Here is a 23,089-nt window from a genome sequence, read left to right as displayed (position 1 = left end):
AGCACATACTGCAATCATGATTTCAGGAGTGAATCCAGTAATTCATCCCTTATGTATAACACCGAGTGCTCATCCCAACAAGTGTCTTCCTTATAATGCACCTTATCCATTTAGCGCATCCCCCACTCACAACCCCTCCAGCAACCTTCATTTTGTTTTCTATATTTAAGAGTCTCTTATGTTTTGTCCCCTTCCTTGTTTTTTATATTATTTTTGCTTCCCTTCCCTTATGTTCATCCGTTTCGTATCTTAAATTCACATACGAGTGAAGTCATATATTTGTCTTTCTCTGACTAATTTTGCTTAGCATAATACTCTCTAGTTCCATCCACGTTGTTGCAAATGGCAAGGTTTCATTCTCTTTGATTGCTAATAGTCCACTGTATGTATGTGTGTGTATATATATATGTATGTATGTGCATATATATATATATTTATGTGTGTATATATATATATATGTATATATATATGCCACATCTTCTTCATTCACTCATCAGTCAATGGACATTTAGGCTCTTTCCATTCTTTGGCTATTGTCAATAGCGCTGTTATAAACATTGGGGTGCATGTGCCCCTTTGAAACAGCACACCTGGATCCCTTGGATAAATACCTAGTAGTGTGATTGCTGGGTCATAAGCTAGTTCTATTTTTAATTTTTTTTAGGAACCTCCATACTGTTTTCCAGAGTGACTGCACCAGTTTGCATTTCCACCAGCAGTGCAAAAGAGATCCTCTTTTTCCGCATCCTCACCAACATCTGTTGTTGCCTGAGTTGTTAATTTTAGCCACTCTGACTGGTGTGAGGTGGTATCTCATTGTGGTTTTGATTTGTATTTCCTTGATGGTGTGTGATGCTGAAAATTTATCATGTGTCTGCTAGCCATCTGGATGCCTTCTTTGGAGAAATGTCTATTCATGTCTTTTGCCCATTTCTTCACTGGATTACTTGGTTTTTGGGTGTGGAATTTGATAAGTTCTTTATAAATTTTGGATACTAACCCTTTATCTGATATATCATTTGAAAATATCTTCTCCCATTCCATCAGTTGCCTTTTAGTTTTGTTGATTGTTTCCTTTGCCATGCTTACACTTTTTATTTTGATGAGGTCCCAATTTTGCTTTCATTTTTGCTTTTGTTTCCCTTGCCTCTGGAGATGTGTTGAGTAAGAAGTTGCTGCAGCCAAGGTCAAAGAGGCTTTTGCCTGCTTTCTCCTCAAGAATTTTGATGGCTTCCTGTCTTGTGTTTAGGTCTTTCATCCATTTTGAGTTTATTTTTGTGTATGGTGTAAGAAAGTGGTCCAGGTTCATTCTTCTGCATGTCACTGTCCAGTTTTCCCAGCACCATTTGCTGAAGAGACTGTATTTCATTGGATATTCTTTCCTGCTTTGTCAAAGATTAGTTGGCCATACGTTTGTGGGTCCATTTCTGGGTTCTCTATTCTGTTCCATTGATCTGAGTGTCTGTTTTTGTGCCAGTATTATACTGTCTTGATGATTACAGCTTTGTAATACAGCTTAAAGCCCGGGATTGTGATGCCTCCAGCTTTGGTTTTCTTTTTCAGGATTGTTTTGGTTATTCAGGGTCTTTTCTGGTTCCATACAAATTTTAGGAGTGTTTGTTCTAGCTCTGTGAAGAATGCTGCTGTTATTTTGATAGGGATTGCATTGAATGTGTAGATTGCCTTGGATAGTATCTACATTTTAACAATATCTGTCCTTTGAATACAGGAGCATGGAATCTTTTTCCATTTCTTTGTGTCTTCTTTAATTTCTTTCATAATCTTTCTACAGTTTTCAGTGTATAGATTTTCCACCTCTTTGGTTAGGTTTATTCCTAGGTATTTTATGGGTTTTGGTGCAACTGTAATTGGGATCAATTCCTTGATTTCTCTTTCTGTTGCTTCATTATTGGTGTATAGAAAAGCAACCAATTTCTGTGCATTGCTTTTATATCCTGCAACTTTGCTGAATTCATGGAATATTTCTAGCAGTTTTTTGGTAGAATCTTTTGGGTTTTCCATATAGAGTATCATGTCACCTGCAAAGAGTGAAAGTTTGACTTCCTCCTTGTCGATTTGGATACTTTTTATTTTTTGTGTTTTTTGATTTCTGAGGCTAGGACTTCCAATACTATGTTGAACAACAGTGGTGAGAGTGGACATCCCTGCCGTGTTCCTGACCTTAGGGGGAAAGCGCTCAGTTTTTCCCCATTGAGGATGATATTAACATTGGGTCTTTCATATATGGATTTTATGATCTTGAGGTATGATCCTTTTATCCTTACTTTCTTGAAAGTTTTTATCAAGAAAGGATGCTGTATTTTGTCAAATGCTTTCTCTGCATCTATTGAGAGGATCATGTGGTTCTTGTCCTTTCTTTTATTAATGTGATGTGTCACATTGATTGATTTGTGTATATTGAACCAGCACTGCAAGGGACAGACTTTCAAGCAATTGTCCTGGGGCAACTGGACATCCATAGGCAAAAATATGAACCTCAACTTAACTTACACCTTACAAAAATTACTCAAAATGGATCATGAACTTTAATGCAAAACATGAAACTATAAAACTTTCAGATAAAACATGTGATAATATTTGGGATATAGGCCTGGGCAAAGAGTTCTTAAACTTTAACACCTAAAGCATAGGCAACAAAAGAAATACTGACAAATTAGACCTCATTGAAATTCAAAACTTTTACTCTATAGAATACTCAACAGAATGAAAGAGACAAGAACAGAAAGGGGAGAAAATATTTGTAACTCAAGTACCCAACAAAGGATTAGTATCTTAAACATATAAAGAGCTCTCAAAATTCAACCATAAAAAAAATCCAAGCAAAAAACATGAAGAGACATTTCACTGAAGATAATACACATATAGTAAGTAAGCACATGAAAATTTGCTCAATATCATTAGTCATCAGGGAAATGCAAATTAAAACCACAATGAGATATCATTATAGACCTATCAGAAAAGCTGAAATGAAAAATACTGGCAATATAAAGTGTTGGAAAGGTTGCACAGAAAATGGATCTCTCATGCATCACTGGTGAGAATGTAAAATGTTTTACCCACTCTGGAAAACACTTTGGTTGTATCTTAAAATATTAAACATGTAACTACCACATAACCCAGCAATTACACTCAGGGATATTTAGCCCAGAATAATTAGAACTTGTGTTTACACAAAAACCTGTACATGAATGTTCATAGCAACTTTATTCACAGTAGAAAAATACTGGAAACAGCCCAGATGTTCTTTGGTTAATGGTTGAACAAACCCCCCAAAATAAATGAATGAATGAATGAATGAATGGCCATATATGTGTAGGTATATTACTGGATTCTAATCTGTTCCATTGACTTATTTGTCTACAATATCATACTGTTTTGATAAGTGTAGTTTTACAGAAGTCTTGAAACAAAGAAGTGTAAGTTCTATTTTCCCTATTTTTAAAGATTTGTTGGAAACCCCAAGACATTGAAACATCTTCACAGCTTTGTCTTCTCTAATGTCTTGTTCCATGGATTTAATTTGGTTAGCTGCTCTGAACTCTGATCCTTGCCTCCTGAGCTTAGTGAGAATGCTAAACTCATCTTGGAATGCAGCTTTCTATGTTGGCGTCAGAAAATTAACACCAGGCAAAGAATGGAGTGATCCTGGGGGCTTACCTTGTGAGTTTCTCTTCTAATGTAAATCACAGTCATGTGCTGACTATTGTTCAATACCTATAAACAGTTTCTTGGCATATATTATGCAGTTAATGCCTGTAAACAGTTTCTTTGCATATATTATGCAGTTTTATGATTTCTGTAATAGCATGAGTGCTAGTCTGGTGCCATTAACAATATAGATTTATTAAACTTTCCTTTGTTTAAATCATGCAGATTCAGCTTCTGTTGCATGCAGCTAAGAGTCCTGACTGATGCAAGCTGTTACTTTATGTCATGCTCTATGATAGTTGCTTAGAATTTATTATGTGACTTAATCCTTATTTGGGGAAATCCTTCCTTGTAGAAAACAAAGCATTGGGGAAGAGGCATTTCTCTCTAACAGTGGTAAGAAGGGTAAGCAGGTTTCAGTGAGAGAAACTTTCTAGATGGACTAGGCATGTATAAATGCACAAGAGAGTGAACATGACAAGAAATAAAATATGAAACCTTTGGCATTTTCATGGGAATAGTTCTGAGACCTTCATAAGTTCCCCTAATCTAATAAAACCACTATACCAGAGAATTTCCTCCATAAAATGCAGTAAGATGCAATTGTTCATACAGTTTAAAATCCTATAAGATTATCTTAAATGCCCTTCCCATGCCTATTAACACTAGGAAAAGCAACCATCCCAGTTTACCTTGGAGTATCATAGTTTTAGGAAAATCTTTAGGGAATCTCTCAGTCTCAGGCAAACTGGGATGGTTGGTCACCCTTGAAAACTGTCCTTTACTATAATATGACATCAGTCACTTAACTACAGTTAATTGGTCTTGATGACTTAAAGCTTGATGATGAATCCCTCTCCCAGTGTCTGTGGCAGGTGCCTTTCAGATTTTCTTTCAAGAGAAAATCTACTGTGGGCAGTGGAGTTAGACAACAGCCTCCAGCTGTAGCACTTTGGGGATATTTTTGCATCATTTTACCCAAGGCCATACCCATCCCAGGCATCTCCAGGCAATTTCTGAGCACAGAAGGGATATTAGGAACATTTATGCTCAATGTGGGATTCTTATAATTAGTAACCTTTGCTCTAGAGTTCCCAGTTGGGCTGGCTGGAAATTCCACAGAGTTGCACTGCAGTCTGAGGCATTTTGTATCCATTCCTCCTTAATTTCCTCTCCTTTAATAAGTGTCAGACCTGTACTATGGTCTGAATTCTCCCCTGCCTACTCCTGCTCTTCCTCTTTATCTTCTTAATCATTACCCACAATAGATCTCTGGACTTGTAACTCCATCTTGGCATCTGCTTTTCAGAGGACCCAATGTGGCATAATGTCTCTCTCCAGTGGTTGAAGCTGTAAGATGAAAATTTGGGAAGGTATCAGTAACCATATTTCTTATTGCATGAACTTGAGAAACGAAGATTTTAAAGGAGATGGGGGAAGGAGAGAGAAAGAAAGGGAGAGGGAAGGAGAGAGAGGAGAGAGAGGACAGAGACAGGGAGAGAGTGTGAGCACAAATGTGTAGGGAAGAATATGGATAAAAGAATGATAGAGCTATAATGGCATTTGAATAATTGCCATTTGACCATTCTTGAGGCCTAACTGTAATTTGCCCTTTCCAAATTTTGATTGTTCCACTCCTTAAATTTTGTGACAAACTCCATATCTTTCCACAGATTTCTTTCTCACTTAAGTTAGTTTCAGGTAGATTTGTGTCTCTTTCAACTAATGAAATACCTCTTCACTGCAAAAGTTATTATACATGCTACTGATTTTGTGCTGAGTCATATTTCTGTTAAGTCAGAAATGTTCATACCCTGCTCATATCCTCAGGCATAAATTAATACAACACTTTTAAGGTTTACCATGTTTTTGTTCATTGGTAGATGAGGAAAATTTTGCATGGCCTACATGATTTCTGAGATGTTTTAGCATTTACTTATTTCTGTATAGAATATATAGAATTGTTGTCATAGACCAAAGCCTCAGCCAAATTCGACATTGCACTTTGTCCAGAATATTTATTTTCTGATTAAAAGTCACTTTTAATCATATAATAAAGGTTAGTTTTAATATGAATTTTTTCTTTCTTTTCTTAATTATTTTTAAGCTTTTCAAAGGTCACTAGTAGCTTCCTTTAAGGACCACTTTGATAAATTAAAATTCAAAAATCACAATATACAGTTTGAATCACTTTTCAACAACTCTTAAGGTTGTGACCAATTTAGAGAGTATGAAAGCTTCATTCAGATGCTGATAAAAGTAAGATATAGAAGTTGGCCAAAGATGAGAGCTCCTACACATCACCCTTCTAGAACATTCATGCAAGAATGGTGCTGATTTGGTCTGGGGCAGGGCTGTCAACTTATAGCCCACAGGCCAAATTCTACCTCTTTCTTGTTTTTGTAAATAAAGTTTAATGGAATACATTCACACTCATCATTTAAGTGTTGTTTGTGGCTGCTTTTGCTCAATGAAGGTAGAATCAAGTAGTAACGGAGACTGGATGTGTCCCACAACACCTAAAATACTTACTATCGACCCTTTACAGAAAAAAAAATGCCAACCCTCAGCCTCAAGTATTATCAGTACATGTGGAGATGAACAGATGAGCAGATTATATTTGTAGAAGCAGAGCAGGAACAAGCCTGGTGTATTCTAGAACACAAGGAAGACCAGTGTGGTTGAAACATAAAGGACCCACATACTATTGTGTATTTTTTTAGCACATTTGTACCTATTGATTTTTGAGACATTAATTCACTCACTCAACAAATGTTCTTTAAGTTCCCACTCTGTGCTAGACAGTGTTAGCTACTTCACACTCACAAGCACATAGAATTGTAATAAGGGAAAGCAGCAAGTAAACAATCGCAACACAGAATAGTAAGCACTAACTAAAAATGCAGTTGATGCCAAAAGGAGGAAATTAACTTTTGTTTCACCGCCCACTCAATACTTATCTGATATTCCAAGGTACCTTCCTCAGATTATACCTGAACCACATCTTATCTGGTTGGTCATAGCTCCCTTCCTTCATTCACTAAAACGCATCATTATAACATTAATAATCATAATCATAGCAGCCAGTACTCACTGAGCAGTTACTGTGTGTCAGACACGGCTGGGTACTTTATACACATTGTTTTATTTGATCATCACAACCCTGTAATATAGAGACTATTATTATGCCCATTCGTAAAATCAGAAACTGAGGGTCAGAGACCAAGGTCTCATGTGTGTCTCACAAAGTAGCACTCAGGACATCTACTATTTTCTTCCTCATCTACTCTGGCTTGCTGCTGATGCCTAATGTTATGATCATTGCTGCTTGATGGTATCACCTACCAAAGGCACCACTACCCCTGCCAATACCAACCAATGTCTATACCAAATTCTTCTGTCTAGAGCATTAATGTTTGACTCCAGGTTATTGTTTCTCATAGATGTCCTATATCTGGGAACAATGAACATATTTTGTGAAAGAGTTCTTTGTAGTTTTTACTTATGCTTTTATTATAGTTCCTGTCCTCAGGTTTGGAGCCAGATTACCTAGGTTTGAATCTCAGCCCTGAAACTTAACTATTCTGCGATTCTGATGAAATCACTTAAGTGGTCTGTAACCCTGTTCCATTATCCTTAAAGCAGAGATAATAATGTTGTCTACATTAGTGTTTGTTATAAAAAAAAAAAACTTGGCCCAGCATTTGGCATATAAGGCAGGTTTAATAAATGTTGGTTATATTACTAGGGCAAATGACTTCTTTTTCCAACTGTTAAACAGGCTTTATCTACCAACCTCTTGCCTCTTTCTGGGTACTTACTATCTGTTGATTTCACCTTACCTTTACTGATCTTACTCACTCTAATTAATACTGTCATGCTCCTTCCTATTATAGGACCTTTGATCAGGCTGTCCCTTCTGTGTAGAATGTTCCTTTTCCTGTTTGCCTGGCCAATTCCTATCAGTTCATTAAGCTCCATAAGAGCATGGACACTATCTGGTTTGTGTTTACCATTTTACACCGAGAACTTGCTATCGCACCTGCTGTACACTAGGCACTCATTAATACTGGCATGAAAACCAGCCTGAGTCTAGAGTCACTACATTCAGCTATTCCTCTGTATATGAATTCACATCCTAGACTAGCTAGAGCCTTTTCTTCTGTCTAATCACTGGTTCTAGACAATTTTCAACAAATATTCAGTAAATACATACTATATGTTAGGTTCTGTGCTAGGGTCTTAGAAAATAAATTTTATAATTTATTATTTAAAATTTATTTAAAAATATATATTTTTCTTACCATCTCAAGAGGCCACTTGTTCATTGAAAGACACAGGCATGCAAAGGTAGAAGTAATAATACAGAGTGATATTTGCTATACCAAAGGCCTGTACTGGATCCATTGGGCATATTGAACCCATGGGAAAGAATAGAAATTTATCTGGAAAGAGAGAGACTGATTCATAGAGGAGGTAATATCTAAACTGAGTCAAAATAAGGAGTAGCAATTTTCCTAAAGAACAAGTAGGGGTAGAGCGTGTGGCAGAAAGATTTTCAGGACAAAATTACGAAGTCACTTCCTTCTTTTATTGGTGCTAACTGTTACAAACCATTTCCTTTATTACCCTTTGATATCAGACGAATTATTTTTCATCTGTAATAAGTGCAATACCGGTCAGTTTATTTTTCAATGTCTGTACGTTATATTTGTTTGTTCTTGCTCTAGATTTTTTTTCCCCTTTGTTCTGGATTTCATTTTCATTGTATATACTATTTCAGTGCAGTTTTTGGTCTTTTTGTAATATGTGTTGTTCTTAAATTTTTAAGTGCATAAGCTGTGCATTCGTGATGGCTCCTTCCATTCTAATGTTCATTGTATTTAGCTCTGTACAGGGGCCCTGGATTCAAGTAGCTCAAATGAACTCCTGGGAGTCCAGGAGTGAGTGGTATGTGGCTTAAGTTCAAGAAAGTGGTGCAAGGAAGTGGAAGAATTTTTGTTCCAGCAAACCTCGATAAGCAACCTCATTAGTGGGGAGAGTCAGGAGGGGCACAGAAAAGGCAAACAAGGAAACCTAGGTGTTACACCCAGTATACTTTTATGAGTCCGTGTATTCTCCTCTCTGTGCCTGGGGCTCCAAATCTGTCAAACTAAGGCCATCGACTAGGGCACCCCGTCGCCACCCTTCTGGATCAGAGGCTGTAGCACACCCCCGCAGCAGTCCCGGTCCCGGGCGCACAGGACGCGCACCCACAAGGCCGGAAGAAGTGGGGCGGGGCCTCTAGGCAGTTGGGCCTGAACGGACTGGGGGAGGGGAGCGCGGGGCAGATGGTCTCTGGGAAAAAGCAAAAGGCGGGTGCAGGGCTGCCTCCCAAGGCTCTACTTGCTTGCATTTCCTCCCGCTTTGCTGAGTTGGGAGTCGCGACCTCCAGGACAGGTGGGTCCCGTCCCACGGATCGGGAAGGGGTGTCTTTGGTGGGTGCAGTGGCTGGGTTAGCCCGGGCGCTCTATTGAAGGCCTGGCACGGGAGGCGGGGTGAGGGGAATGGTTCCCACCCCGTCTGCTCGGTACCAGGGCGGTGGTACTTACCTTAACCCTGGCTGAGGAGAAGGCCACTCGTGCATTTCCGCAGGGCTGTCGTCACGGTTTATGCCAGTTGCGCGACAAAGCCCGGAGATCAGCGCAGGGCCAGATGGGCCTAGCGCTCGGAAAGAGCTGGGAGAGCTGAAGGAAGCTCGGGTTCGGAGTGACGCCCAGTGTACATTGTTTCAAACTCGATCCGACTTCCCCGCCCTGGGTCTGTCACCGACTTGGTGTCTAGCTTTCAGAGAGCCCCTAGCCTGTCCATGTCTCACTTTGTTCGGCGGTAGAGTGGAAGGTGGAACTCCTTTCGTTATAATATCCACCAGTGTTGTCTGCGCATTGTACCCTTCTTCTGCCCCTCCCGAGCAAGAATGCCTAGCAGGAGTCGGGAGTGGCAGGGCAGGGCAGCGGAGAACTTACGCGAGGAAGTGCTCTCCCTTACGAAAACAATTCTGAAAAACCTTTTCAACGTTTTTAACTACTGACTGCCCCCAAAACTGGAAAAAGCATTCATCCAATGCCCTAGAGGTGAATGTCCACTCTGGAAGAATGCTTTTGTGAATGCTTTACTGTTAAAGATTTTTAACCAAATGATTGATCAAAACATTATGAGTTGAATGAACGTAACACAATGCCTAGCAAAAGTCTCCTCATAAAAGACTTGGGTGGTTTACCTGTTACCCAATCGCTGCAAAAAAAAAAAAAAAAAAAAAAAACCCAAAAAACAAACAAACAAACAAAAACCTTGAGCTCTCATATGGAGAAACACTTCCATAATCCATTCCCACATAGCAGTCGTTTAGAGTTGCTTCTTGGGGCGCCTGGGTGGCTCAGTCCGTTAAGTGTCCGACTTTGGCTTGCGTCATGATCTCGCAGTTGGTGGGTTCGGGCCCGCGTCGCGCTCTGTGCTAACAGCTCAGAGCCTGGAGCCTGCTTCGATTCTGTGTCTGCCTGTCTCTCTGCCCCTCCCCCACTCACACTCTGTCTCTCTCTCAAGAAATGGATAAACATTAAAAAAAATTAGAGTTGCTTCTTAGCTGGCATTGTCCTTTGAGGAATCATTATAGTAAAACTTACATACAGTTATTGTACATTAACTCTAGAGATAGAATTATAAACACTATGGACCAACATTTTGGTGTCATTCCAATTCCATCTCATTAAGAAACTGCTTATAATGATAATGACAGCCATATACTATGCAAAATCCTGTAGTCTGCACAACCGTGAGACATGAATGTATTTGTCACCATACTTAAAGATGTGTTCTATCTCATAACCAATATGATGAAGGGAACGGTCACTGGGTTGGTTGAGTCTGAGGCGCATCGTCCACATACCCCATCTCATTCTTATTTCTGGGAAATCTGCACTGGGACAGATCACTTCCTGGTTTTGGTCTCTGTACCAGGAACCACAAGCAGTTCTGTATCTCTGCTTGTCAGCCCTGGCTGGGAGAAGCAATAAAATATCCAAGCTGATCACTTGATGTCTGTGGTGTTTCTGGCAGTTGTATTTTTTGCCTGCCAGCCCGAGGGTCTGGGGGAGAGGCTGGATTAAGAAACCCGTTTGGTGGGAAGAGTCTCTGATCCAAGCCAAGGTGAACACAGATCCACCAGTTGGGTGCCATTGTGACCCTGTTTCTACAACACCAAACATCCCCTGTGCTCCTAAGGGTTGTACGCTGTGCCATTGGCCTCATGTAAAGAAATTACAGAAGAGGCTCCTGGCAAAACCCGGTCTGTGCCACACCTACAGGTTCTAGGCAAGGAGTGTCTGATGTGAAGGTGGGTGTTCTTCTGGACCTGAGATATGGCGATTTTCCAAACGGTTGATAAAGTGAGAGGGAAACTGTGATAGACCTCTGCTGAGCTGACCTTGAGGGTGAGTTTGGGACTGGCTGTTTGGCAGGCACTGGTGAATGCTTTGGCCGTATTTCTACTCTATTCATTTATTCTTTCACTCCAAAGACAATCAATGAATGCTTAGTCTGTGCCAGCATGCTGATCCACTCACTGAGATTAGCAGTGAAGGAAGACAGTGAGTTTGGAGGCGAACAGCAATTCCACTTTAAGCATGCTAAGTCGGAGGCGTCCTCTCTCTTCCCGATTCCCAATATAGAATCAATACAAAATCTTCTCACTTCTGCTTCCTGAATATTTTTAAACCTATCCACTTCTCTTTGCCCCCACTGCTACTCCAGATTTCAAGCCAGCAACATAGTTTTTTAAATTCATTTATTAAAAAATTATCGTCATTGACATAGAATTGATACACAGTGTTATGTTAGTTTCAAGTGTACAACATATTGATTCTGCAATCCTATACGTTACTTGGTACTTACCAAGATAAATGCAGTCACCATCTGTCAACACACAATGTTATTGTATTATTATTGGCTATATTCTCTATGCTGGGCTTTTCATCTCCGTGACTTATCCATTTAAAAAAAAAAACTTCATCTTCCAAATTTTGTTAAATATATTTAGAGAAGTTCTCATAATTCTTATCCTTGCTGTCTAAGGTATTCTCCCTCCACCCCGGGTTCTTCAATATCACATGCCTCTGTATAGACTTTTTCTTTTTTTGTTGTTTATTTATTCATTTTGAGAGAGGGAAATAGAGAGAGCCTGAGTAGGGGAGGGGCAGAGAGAATCCAAAGCAGGCTCTGCTCTGTGCTGACAGCACAGAGCCCGATGTGGGGCTCGATCTCATGAACAGTGACATCATGACCTGACCTGAAATCAAGAGTTGGATTAACCAACTGAGCCACCCAGACACCCCTAGATTTTTTTATTTGATATTTATCATGCTCATTCTCTGACCTTCCTGGATCTGTGGTTTGGTGTTTGTCAATAATTTTTGAAAATTCTCAGCCATTATTACCTCAAATGTTCCTTCAGCTCCTTTCTTTACTTCCTGCTAATCAATTAAGTGTATGTCACACCTCTTGAAATTGCCCCATAGTTCATAGGTATTCTGTTCTGAGCTTTATTAAAATTTGTTTTTCTCTTTGAATTTCAGTTTGGGAGGTTTCTCTTGACTTATGCTTACATTCACTGATTCTTTCTTTGACCATGTCCAGTCTACTGATGAGCTCATCTAAGGCATTCTTTATTTTTGTTACAGTGTTTTTTAATTTCTAACATTTCCTTTAGATACTTTTGTAGAATTTCCATCTCTCTGCTTACATTTACCCATCTGTTCTTGAATATTGCCTGCTTTTTCCAGTCGAGCCCTTAACGTATTAATCTTGTCTTTTCTTTCAAAACTGTCATATCTGAGTCTGGCTCTGATACTTGTTTTTTATCTTAAGACTTGGTTTGGGTTTTTTGTTTGTTTGTTTGTTTGTTTGTTTGTTTTGCTTTTAATGTGCCTTATAATTTTTTTGTTGAAATTCAGGCATAATGTATTGTGTAATGGTACTGACATAAATAGCCTTTAATATGAGGTTTTGTTTTAATCTGGCTGGAAGTTGGGCTGTATGTAATGTTTGTGGTAGCTGTAGGTGTCAAAGACTTCACATTTTCCTAGTGTCCTTGATTTTTGTCTCCCTTTTGTCCCTCCTATGCCTTAAGTACTACTCATCAGATAGAGTCTACATCTTGCAGATCCTTCATTTAATAATCCACTCTTATTATACTGAAGTCTGATGGCATGGTGGTAAGGTGTGAGATAGGGGATGCATTCTATAATCTTATGATTAAATCTTAGTTTTTTAGTGGGCCTGTGTCCTTAACAGTGTTTCATACCACCTCCCTTTTGGTAACATGGAAAGGCTTAAGAAGGCTCAAGTAAGAGAAGGGCCCTTTCCCCAGATGGGATAAGACTCTGATTAAAGTCTTTTCCCCTGGAGAGCAGGCCTTTGTTATAGAGACAGCTCTGTTTGGAGAATACTCTATTATGGACAATGCAATGTTTACTCTCCTCTCGCCTGCCAGAACCATGCAGGAATTGTTTTGGACCCTATACCATAAGATCCTGGTGGGATTCAGGGAGGTAAAAACCCATGAAAGTGTGGGTTCCCCCTTAAGACTATGATCCCAGAAGTCTCTCCTTCTCAAGGTGGACCACACTCAGCCTCCAGCAGTTCATCAAAATTACCATTTAAGTGAATGGAGTTTCTCCTCCAGGTAAATAGATCTTGGCTGTGCTTCTCTGGCTTTGCCAGTCTCTCCAGATTTGGGGTGGCAGTTTGCCCTGCAACTTCAGTTGTCTAAATCTAAGAAGAGCCATTGTTTCTCAATTTGATCACCTTTTTCTTATTGTTAGGACGGGAATGACAAGATCCAAGCTCTTTACATGTCAGAACTTAAACCCAAAGTCTGATGAGGTTTTTAAACTATGATCTTGTAGCTTATCTGGCTGATTCTCACTTTTAGGGCTGGTGAAACAATCTTTTGTAACTTTCTTCAACCTAACCAGAAGTAAAAGCCTAGGGCTTGAGTGACTTTTAAATTTCTTTTAATTTGAGTAGAGTTGACACTCAGTGTTACATTAGTTTCAGGTATACAACATAGTGATTCAACATCTCCATACATTATGCTGTGCCTACCCCAAGTGCAGCTACCATCTGTCATCATAAAACACTATTACAATACCATTGACTATATTCTCTGTGCTGTTCCCTTTATTCCCATGATTTATCCACTCCATCACTGCAAGCCTGTATCTCTCACTCCCCTTCACCCATTTTGCCCATCCCCCCACTCCCCTCCCCTTTGGCAGCCATCAATTTGTTCTCAGTTTTTATAGGTCTGATTCTGCTTTTTGTTTGTTTGTTTATTCATTTGTTTTGCTTTTTAAATTCCACATATGAGTGAAATCACATGGTATTTGTCTTTCTCTGTCTGATTTATTTCACTTAGGATAATGCCTTCTAGGTCCATTCATGTTGTCCAAATGGCAAAATTTTATCTTTTTTGTGGCTGCACAATATTCTGTTATACACACACACACACACACACACACACACACACCACGTCTTCCTTATCCATTTGTCTATCAGTGGACACTTAAGTTGCTTCCATATTTTGGCTATTATAAATAATGCTGCAACAAAATAGGGGTACATATATCTTTTCAAATTAGTGTTTTAGTTTTATTTGGGTAAATACCCAATTGTGGAATTATTGGACCATAGTTTAGTTCTACTTTTAATTTTTTGAGGAACCTCCATATTGTTTTCCACAGCAGCTGTACCAATTTGCATTCCCACCAACACGCATCCTCACCAACACTTATTATTTCTTGTCTTTTGGATTTTAGCCATTCTGACAGGTGTAAGGTGATATCTCATTGTGGCTTCTATTTGCATGTCCCTGATGGTGAGTGATGTTGAGCATCTTTTCATGTGTGTTGACCATCTGGATGTCTTCACAAAAATGTCTAGTCAGGTACTCTACCTTGGCTTGAGTGTCAATGTTTGCAGGAGAAGGCCTTGGGTCCTTACAAGTCATAGAATTGGGACGGAGAACCTCAAAGATCTACACACAGTTTAGCAAAAACTCCACCAACAGAATAGTGATACATCAAAGAAACTTTTCCGTCTTAGTCTAGGCTGTAGATGAGCCTTAATTAGGATGTGGGTTCAAATGCCTATAAAAAAGACCAAAAGTGGAAGTGGAAAAGTGGAAGAAATGCAGCCCAGAGTGCACTGTGGTGGCCTCACCTAGCTCCTCAAGGAATCTCCATGTTCTGAAAGACTCTGGACAGAACTGGTCACTGCAGCAGGCCAGTGTTGCACTTCTTCCACAAAGGGTCTGCTCACCCGTGAACACCAGATTCCTGAATACACACCAAAAGGTTACTATATGTGTATATACTAACTATATATATATAGTATATGTATACATACTATATACTATATACTATATACATATATAGTATATGTATATATACTATATACATATATATACTATATATACTATATATGTATATACTATACTATATATACTATATATGTATATATACTATATACATATATATACTAACTGTATATATATGTATATAGTATATATAATGGGTTTTATACATATATGTAAACGTAAATGAATTTCATATATAAATAGAATAAATATGTTTTATATATTATATATAATTATATGTATATAATATGTATTAAAAGGTTATATATAATAAATGTATAAAAGTCTGCATTTGATTAACATGTAATAAATATTTATTACATATAGTAACTATAATAAATATCTATATGTATTTAAATGTAGTCTTAGAGTTCTTCCAGGGAAAGAGCTCCAGAAGAAACCTCGGAGAAATCTACAAATGTTGTGATGTTAGAAAACTACTTGTTATAAATGTGATAGCTAAACAACAGGAAGATGAGAGCCAAAGGTTTTTCTATCCAACTAAGTTAACTTTAAGTCATAAATGCAAGCTATAATGAATGTGCAAGACTCAGGAAATATTAGTTCCATGATGCTTTCCTAAGGTATTTAATGGAAATAAAAAAGCTTCAGATAACCTAGAAATCATAGGAGACATTTGACGTATGTTTAATGGTGAGCTGTAACTATGTTTACTTGTAAAGCTAAGAATAAGTGAGGAAGATGAAATGACAGAATAGAGGCAAATATTTTATACTCTGAAATATTACACAAGTAACAAAAAATGGGTGTAGAAAGAGGACATAGATACTAACCAGGAGTAAGAAAATATAGGTTTAAATTAGAGGCTGGGTCAGAAGGAGGGGAGAGAAAAAAGAAGATACTAGCAAATTGTATTATGACTCATGAAGGAAATCAATAGAAAGTATCTTTAAAAGGAGGATAAAAGTAGATCTGATATAATCCCAGCTTAGAACCTTTGCACTAACTTACTTTACACTGGATATCTTCATGACTAACTTCCTCTTTGTTCAAATGTCATCTTTCTCAATGAGGTTTAGCCTTACCACCATATTTAAACCTCCTACTACCTCCAGCCTACCCCTTTTTCATGCTGGATTTTTTTCATAGCTCTTATCATCTTATAATGTGTTATATAGTTTACTTATGTATTGTGTTTATCTTTAATCATCTCCCTCCTCCCACTGGAAGATACACTCCATGAAAGGAGGAGTGTTTGCCTTTTTTGTTCACTTATATATCCCAAGTGCCTAAAATAGTGCCTGGAACAAAGTTGGTGTCCAATAAATATTTTTTTAAATGAGTTGATTAATTAATTAGTTAAGAGTGTTAGGGAAGTTTTCTTCAGTGAATTGATATTTAATCTGAGACCTGAAGAATGAGTAGAAAGAATAAGAGGGAGAACATGATAGTCAGAGGAAACATAGGTAAAGCCCCTGAGGTGGTGGGGCAAGATGGGGCCAATTATGTAAAACCTTGAGTGCCATTGTAAAGAGATGACTCAATCCTTTTGCCTTCCCTCAAGGAGCTCTTAGCAAAAGGGGAGAGAAAGATAATAATTTAAGCAGGTGATTATTATACATGTTGTAAGTGCACTAATAAGGGTATGCACAAAGAACTATGAAAACATTGACTAGGCAGCTATTACCTCTTCCTAGGGCAGTTAGGAAGATTTTACAAAGAAGGTGACATTTGAGCTAGATCTCAGGCTGGAGAGTGACATGATGAAAGTGTTTTAAGAAGATTAATCTGGCAATAGTATGGAAAATGGATTGGAATGTGGATGGACTAGAGGCAAAGAAACCATCTAGCCTATGGCAGTAGTCCAGGCATGAGGTGATGAAGGCTTCTATAGGAATGGAAAAAGGAGGACAAATCTGAGAGACATTGGAAGGAAAAATTGACAGGAGCTAAATGGATTCTTGGCTTTAAGCCTTTCAGGAGGTAATGCTTCTTCCTTAGTAATAACCATGAAAAGATTCAAATTGACCTATTATGTAATTGCCTACTCTGACTAGAATTTCTAGCTATGGCTGTTCTCCAAAAGTTTCTGTTATTGTGATTGATACTTGTTGGACCTTAATTTACATTAAGATAGTTTAAAAAAAAAAGATAGTTTTAGACTCTAAAGATTGGGAAGCTCTCAAAAACATAATTTTGACTATGAAACAGCAAATTATTCTATTAAAGGAGAAATGAGGGAAACCATGGGGCTACATAGGAAGTTTTACAATGAGCTCATAGTTCCCTTTTTAAAAGAATAATATGAAAAGAAGGATGAATATAACAGGTGGTATGTGCCTAAAGCATCAGTATTTGGAAACATAAGGCCCAAAAATCACCTCAGGTTGGTAGAAATACATATTTGCAAAAAGAACAAGAACAATGTGTATGTGTCCTGGCATGGGAAAGCTATAAGTCAGATGATATCATTACACTACTCTCAATGATCAAAGGGATTATGGAGAATAGGAGAAGTGCTTTAAGACTGGATTTATGTAAATATATTACCACTTCTAACAAAGACAAAGAAGGAAGAATTTTCAATCTATTAATCAGTGAACTAAGTATCTCCTGGGTCGGATTCTAGAACAGGCTTTCAAGTAAGTGTGTACTTAGAAAATTACAAAGTTATCAACAAAGACATTTCACACAAATGTAATTTTTTTTAAAAAAAAGCTTATTAGGGGTAGTTTATGGAAATTTGGCAGATATAATGTGCATTAAGTGAATTAATGAATGAAATTTCATTAAGATTTTAACAACTCTTTCATGAAACCTTCATGAACAAGAATTATAAATCTATATTTTGATGGGTTTTATAATTAATATAATTATGTATTAGTTAATTAAATTTACATACTCGAAGGGAACTGATTAAGAGACCATAGGCAAAGGAAGAGTTTCTGTTGGCCTCCTGCAAAGCCTACCTTTGGTTTGACCTGACTATTTTCATTACTGACTAAAGTGAAGAGTTACAACAGACATCTTACCAGATTTAAAGAAAATAGGAAGTTGGGAGAAAAGTAATTCGATTGAATTCCCACAAACATTTATGGAGTTTTACAAAGCACTAGGAACCATGCTAGATGTTAGAGTACAAAAATTAATGAGACATACATCTTCCTGTTGAGGAGCATCCAAATATTACTAGGAAGAGAGACATAAAAACATAGTTTCATCAAAATGTATAAAGAAGGAATATAGAGACATAAACAGAATATTAAGAGAGAACAAAAGAAAGCTTCATTCTGGGAATTTAGGGAAGAATTCTTAAATGAAATGGTATCTCTACTGATTCTTGAAATATGAATAAAAGGCAGGGTTTCCTACTCTGTTTGAGAGAACAAAGGGCATGAACATGAATTTCTTAGAATCAGGAAAGAGTATAGTGAGTCCGGCAAACAATGAGCAATGAAGTACAAGGAGGAAGTGAGGCTGAAAGGTAACTCAGGACCAGGTAAAAGAAGGCATTATGTAACATGATAACAAACTTGGATGGACTTCACCCTGAAGGCCTTAGGGATCCATTCAGAAAGAATTACATACCAACCAAGTCTATTTTAGTTCACTCTTCCTATAGTGTGCAAAATGGTTTGAAGGGAGGGCAAATGTGTATATGGAGAGATCAATTAGAAGACTATTACATACAGTCTTTGGGAGAGAAATAACAGTGGGCTTTGACTGGGATGGTGGCAAGTAAAGCTATAATGTAGTGGGTCAGGTTAGGGAATTTCTTAGAGAGTAAAAGTTATGATTTGATAATTGCCCATAAGAGAGAAATTTTATTTTTTCAAAATTTTTCAAAATGTTTATTCATTTTTGAGAGAGAGACACACACACAGCACAAGTCGGGGAGGAGCAGAGAGAGAAGGAGACACAGAATCCGAACCAGGCTCCAGGCTCCAAGCTGCTAGCACAGAGCCTGATGCGGGGCTCAAACTCACAAGCTGTGAGACCATGACCTGAGCTGAAGTCAGACGCCCAACCAACTGAGCCACCCAGGCACCCCCATAGGGGAGAAATTTTAAAGAGGAGTTATCAGTTTGAAGCACAGATTTCAGACTGATTGGATGTTACTGGAATTGACTGTGAGGAAGAACACTGTGGGAGGAGCCAGTTTAGGTACAGTAGATATCCGGAGGCCATTAAAAGGTGCTTCATGAGGCCTGAGGACAGGAATATTTGTTGTGTTTACTGATACATTTCCAGCACTTGTAACAATGCCTGGCACCTAGTACATGTAAAGGTCTGATATATTTGTAATAGGAGCCCTAGAGGGAGGGGAGAGATAGAATGGTACAGAAGCATGAAGAGATGGTAACTAAGAGTTTTCTAAAAGTAACAAAAGCATTGTATTCTTTTGCTATTGCTGCATACCAACTTACCAGACACTTAATAGATTAAACTAACACCCACTTATTAGTTCACAGTTCTATAGATCAGGATACCAGGTTTGTCATTACTGGCCAGTATATTAAAGGCTAAAATGAGGGTATTGGCCAGCCTGCATTCCTTTCTGAAGGCTCTGGCTAAGAATGCACATTCAGCTTCATTCAGATTGTTGGCTGAATTCAGTTCCACATGGCTGTAGGACTGAGGTTGTTGTTTCCTTCTTGCATGCTGTTACTCACTCTCCTCTCCTTGAGACTGCCTGCATGACTTTCCCTGTGATCCCCTCCATCTTCAAAGCCAATGGAGAATCTCCTTGACAGCAAATCCCTCTCTGGTTTCACATCTCTCACCAGAAAGATCCCTGTCCCTTTTAAGGGATGGCTGGATAAGGACAGTCCAACCAAGGATGTTTCTAAAAGTCATCTGTGCATTATACATTGCTTAATCACTCAAGTGAAATCCCATCATATTCATACTCTAGGGGAAGGGATTATAATTTGACAAGGATCATTGGAAGTCACTTTAGAATTCTATCACAAACATCAAGTCAAGGATTCAAAAAGTGCTGTGACTCAAAGAAGAATAAATACAAAGAAAACCTTATCTAGGTGTTTTTGTAAAAACTGCTAAAAATGAAGAAAAAGATAAAAACGTAAAAGTAGTTGGAGAAAAGAGATGTAATACCTAATATGGAGCAGCAGTTAGATTGGCTTTGACTTCTTGACAGAAACAACATGAAGATAATGGAATGACATCTTCAAAATGCTGGAGGAAGTAACTGCCAATCCAAATTTCTATATCCAGTGAAAATAGCCTTCAAAAATGGAAGTAGGGGTGCCTGGGTGGCTCAGTCAGTTAAGCATCTGACTCTTGATCTTGGCTCGGGTCATGATCTCAGGGTTCGTGGGATCAAGCCCTGTGTCAGGCTCTGTGCTGGCAGTGTGGAGCCTGCTTGGGATTGTCTCTCTCCCTCTTTCTCTGCCCCTCCCCTTCTAATGCTCTCTCTCTCTTTCAAAATAAATAAATAAACTTTTAAAAAATGGAAGTAAAAGCTGTTTTTAGATGGTTCAAAACTTAGGGAATCTGCCACCAACTGCAAAGGTAATATTAATGATCTTCAAGCATAAGTAAAATGATCCCAAATAAAAGCTGGGAGCTATAAGATGGAATGAAGTGTGATGGAGAGGTTAAATATGTGAGTAGGTTTGAATGCCCCTCGGTTGTATAAAACAAAAATAGTAATGTCATGTGGGATATATATGTGTTAATTAAAATACACAATAGTAGTTGAGGAAGGAATATAAATGGAGTGAATATAAATTCTCTAATCTGCATTATAATTTAATAAGCCAAAGATACATGTTGTAAGTCCTAGAATAACTCCTTTTTAAAAACCAGTAAAAGAATGTATAATAAACAAGTAAACAAAGGAGGAAATTGAATAATATAAATTACCTAATAAGTATAGAAGAAAACAACAGAGAAAAGGTAACAAAACAGGCACGGGAAATAGAAAGCAAATATTGATATACTAGAGTTAAGTTCAAATATATCAATAATTGTGTTAAATGTAAATGAACTGAACACATTAATTAAACAACAAAGAATATTAAACTGTTTAAAAAACAAAATATAACTACGTGCTATTTATAAGAGACACAAGTTAAATGTACAAATACAGGAAAATTGAAAGTTAAAGGGTGGAAGAAATATACAATGCCAACACCATCCAAAAGACAACAGATGGAGATATATTAATAACAGACAAAGTTGAAGGTTTTTTTTTTCTAGGAAAGAGTATAGCCACTCCATTTTCAGAGCTCCCCTCATTAGGGGTCTTTCCATAGCCACCTGGGATCCTGTTCAGTGGCAGTTTACTGAAGCCACCCTCAACAAGCAGACCTACCTGGGATGTATCTTGGTTTCTTCATCAAATGTCAATCCTACTGAGGATTTGAACCAATCTGACACACTACATCTATAAAAGTACCGGTACCCAGAACACATGGTAACAGGATCCCTGTGTTGCCTAAATCCAGAGATTGAATTAATGTGGAAATCTCAGGCTCTAAAGTCAGTTAGTGAAGAAATGCTCAAAGTTGACTTTAAGATAGGAATATTTACTAGACATAGAGAGATTTTGTAATGTCCTTTTTATGCACACAGAAAAATAGATGGTAATCCTGGGCCATACAGTAAGTCTCAAAAACTTGAAACAATTACAGTCATTTATACTAGCTGTTTGTTTGTTTGCTTGCTTTTGTTCACTTCAGAGCGAAATGAAGTTAGAATATAATAATGAAAAATCTAGAGGGGTGCCTGGGTGGCTCAGTCAGTTAACTGTCCAACTTCAGCTCAGGTCATGATCTCGCAGTTCATGGGTTCGAGCCCCACATCAGGCTCTGTGCTGACAGCTCAGAGCCTGGAGCCCTCTTCAGATTCTGTCTCCCTCTCTCTCTGCCCCTCCCTGGCTCGCACTCTGTCTCTCTCTTCCTCAAAATAAATAAACATTTAAAAAAACTAGAAAATCTCCCTAAAATATGTAGTATACTTCTAAATAACCTGTTGGTCAAATTTTAAAAATCACAATGTAAATTAGAAAATATTTAAATGAACTGAAAAATGGAACATTGCATATTAAATCCATGGCGGGGAGGATTTTTATGGCAGTCAAAAAGTGAAATTAATCTGTATGATCCTATAATGATGGTACATGTCATTATACATGTGCAAACCCATAAAATGTAGGCCACCAAGAGTGAACCCTAATGTAAACTATTGACTTTGGGTGATACAGATGTGTCAATTATAGGTTCATCAGTTATAACAAATGTACCACTCTGATGGGGATGTTGATATAAGGGTGCAGCCTATGCATGTCTGGGGAAATCTCTGTATCTTTCCCTCAATTTTGCTGTGAACCTAAGACTTGTCTAAAGAAATAAAATCTTAATTTAAAAAATGTTCAGTGGGCAAAAGATCTGAACAGATACTTGGCCAAAGAAGATATACAAATAGCAATTAAGACTATGAAAAGATGCACAACATCATATATAATTAGGGAAATGCAAATTAAAATGATGAGGTGTCATGCACAACCATTAGAATAGCTAAATTTAAAAAACTGACGGTGCACCTGGGTGGTTCAGTTGGTTGAGCGTCCAATTTTAGCTCAGGTCATGATCTCGCAGTTCATGAGTTTGAACCCTGCATTGGGTTCTCTGCTGTCAGCACAGAGCCTTCTTCGGATCCTCTGTCACCCTCTCTCTTTGTCCCTCCCCTGCTCACACCCTCTCTCTCAAAAATAAACTCTTTTTTAAAAAAAGAGTGCTATTGGTGGGTCACATGCTAAATCTATATTTGACATTATAAGAAACTGAAACTGTCATCCAAAGTAGCTAGACTGTTTTGCATTCCACCAGCAATGAATCAGAACTCCTGATCCTCCACATCCTTGTTATAACTTGGTATTGTCAGTTTTTTATTTATTGCTTTAATTAATTAATTTTTGAGAGAGAGAGAGAGAGAGAGAGAGAGAGAGAGAGAGAGAGACAGCATGAACAAGTGGGAGGG

General features: G+C 38.1%; 1 protein-coding gene across 2 annotated transcripts in view; it reads left to right on the top strand.

The window, feature by feature from the left end:
- The first annotated feature begins 9,008 nt into the window (after window positions 1-9,008).
- Window positions 9,009-23,089, top strand: part of TMLHE (trimethyllysine hydroxylase, epsilon) — an 80,614-nt gene continuing 66,533 nt past the window's right edge. For both annotated transcript variants that reach the window (XM_047100731.1, XM_047100730.1), the window contains exon 1: window positions 9,009-9,108. The gene's annotated coding sequence lies outside the window, so the exon portion shown is untranslated. The remainder of the gene's footprint in view (window positions 9,109-23,089) is intronic.

The sequence above is a fragment of the Lynx rufus genome, unplaced genomic scaffold (assembly GCF_022079265.1).
Source record: "Lynx rufus isolate CCGP_SWC_20201006 ecotype Redwood Valley unplaced genomic scaffold, mLynRuf1.p SCAF_52, whole genome shotgun sequence".
Classification (NCBI taxonomy): Eukaryota; Metazoa; Chordata; class Mammalia; order Carnivora; family Felidae; genus Lynx; species Lynx rufus.
Note: the sequence above shows the minus strand (reverse complement) of the source record. Positions and strands in the feature narration are given on the sequence as shown.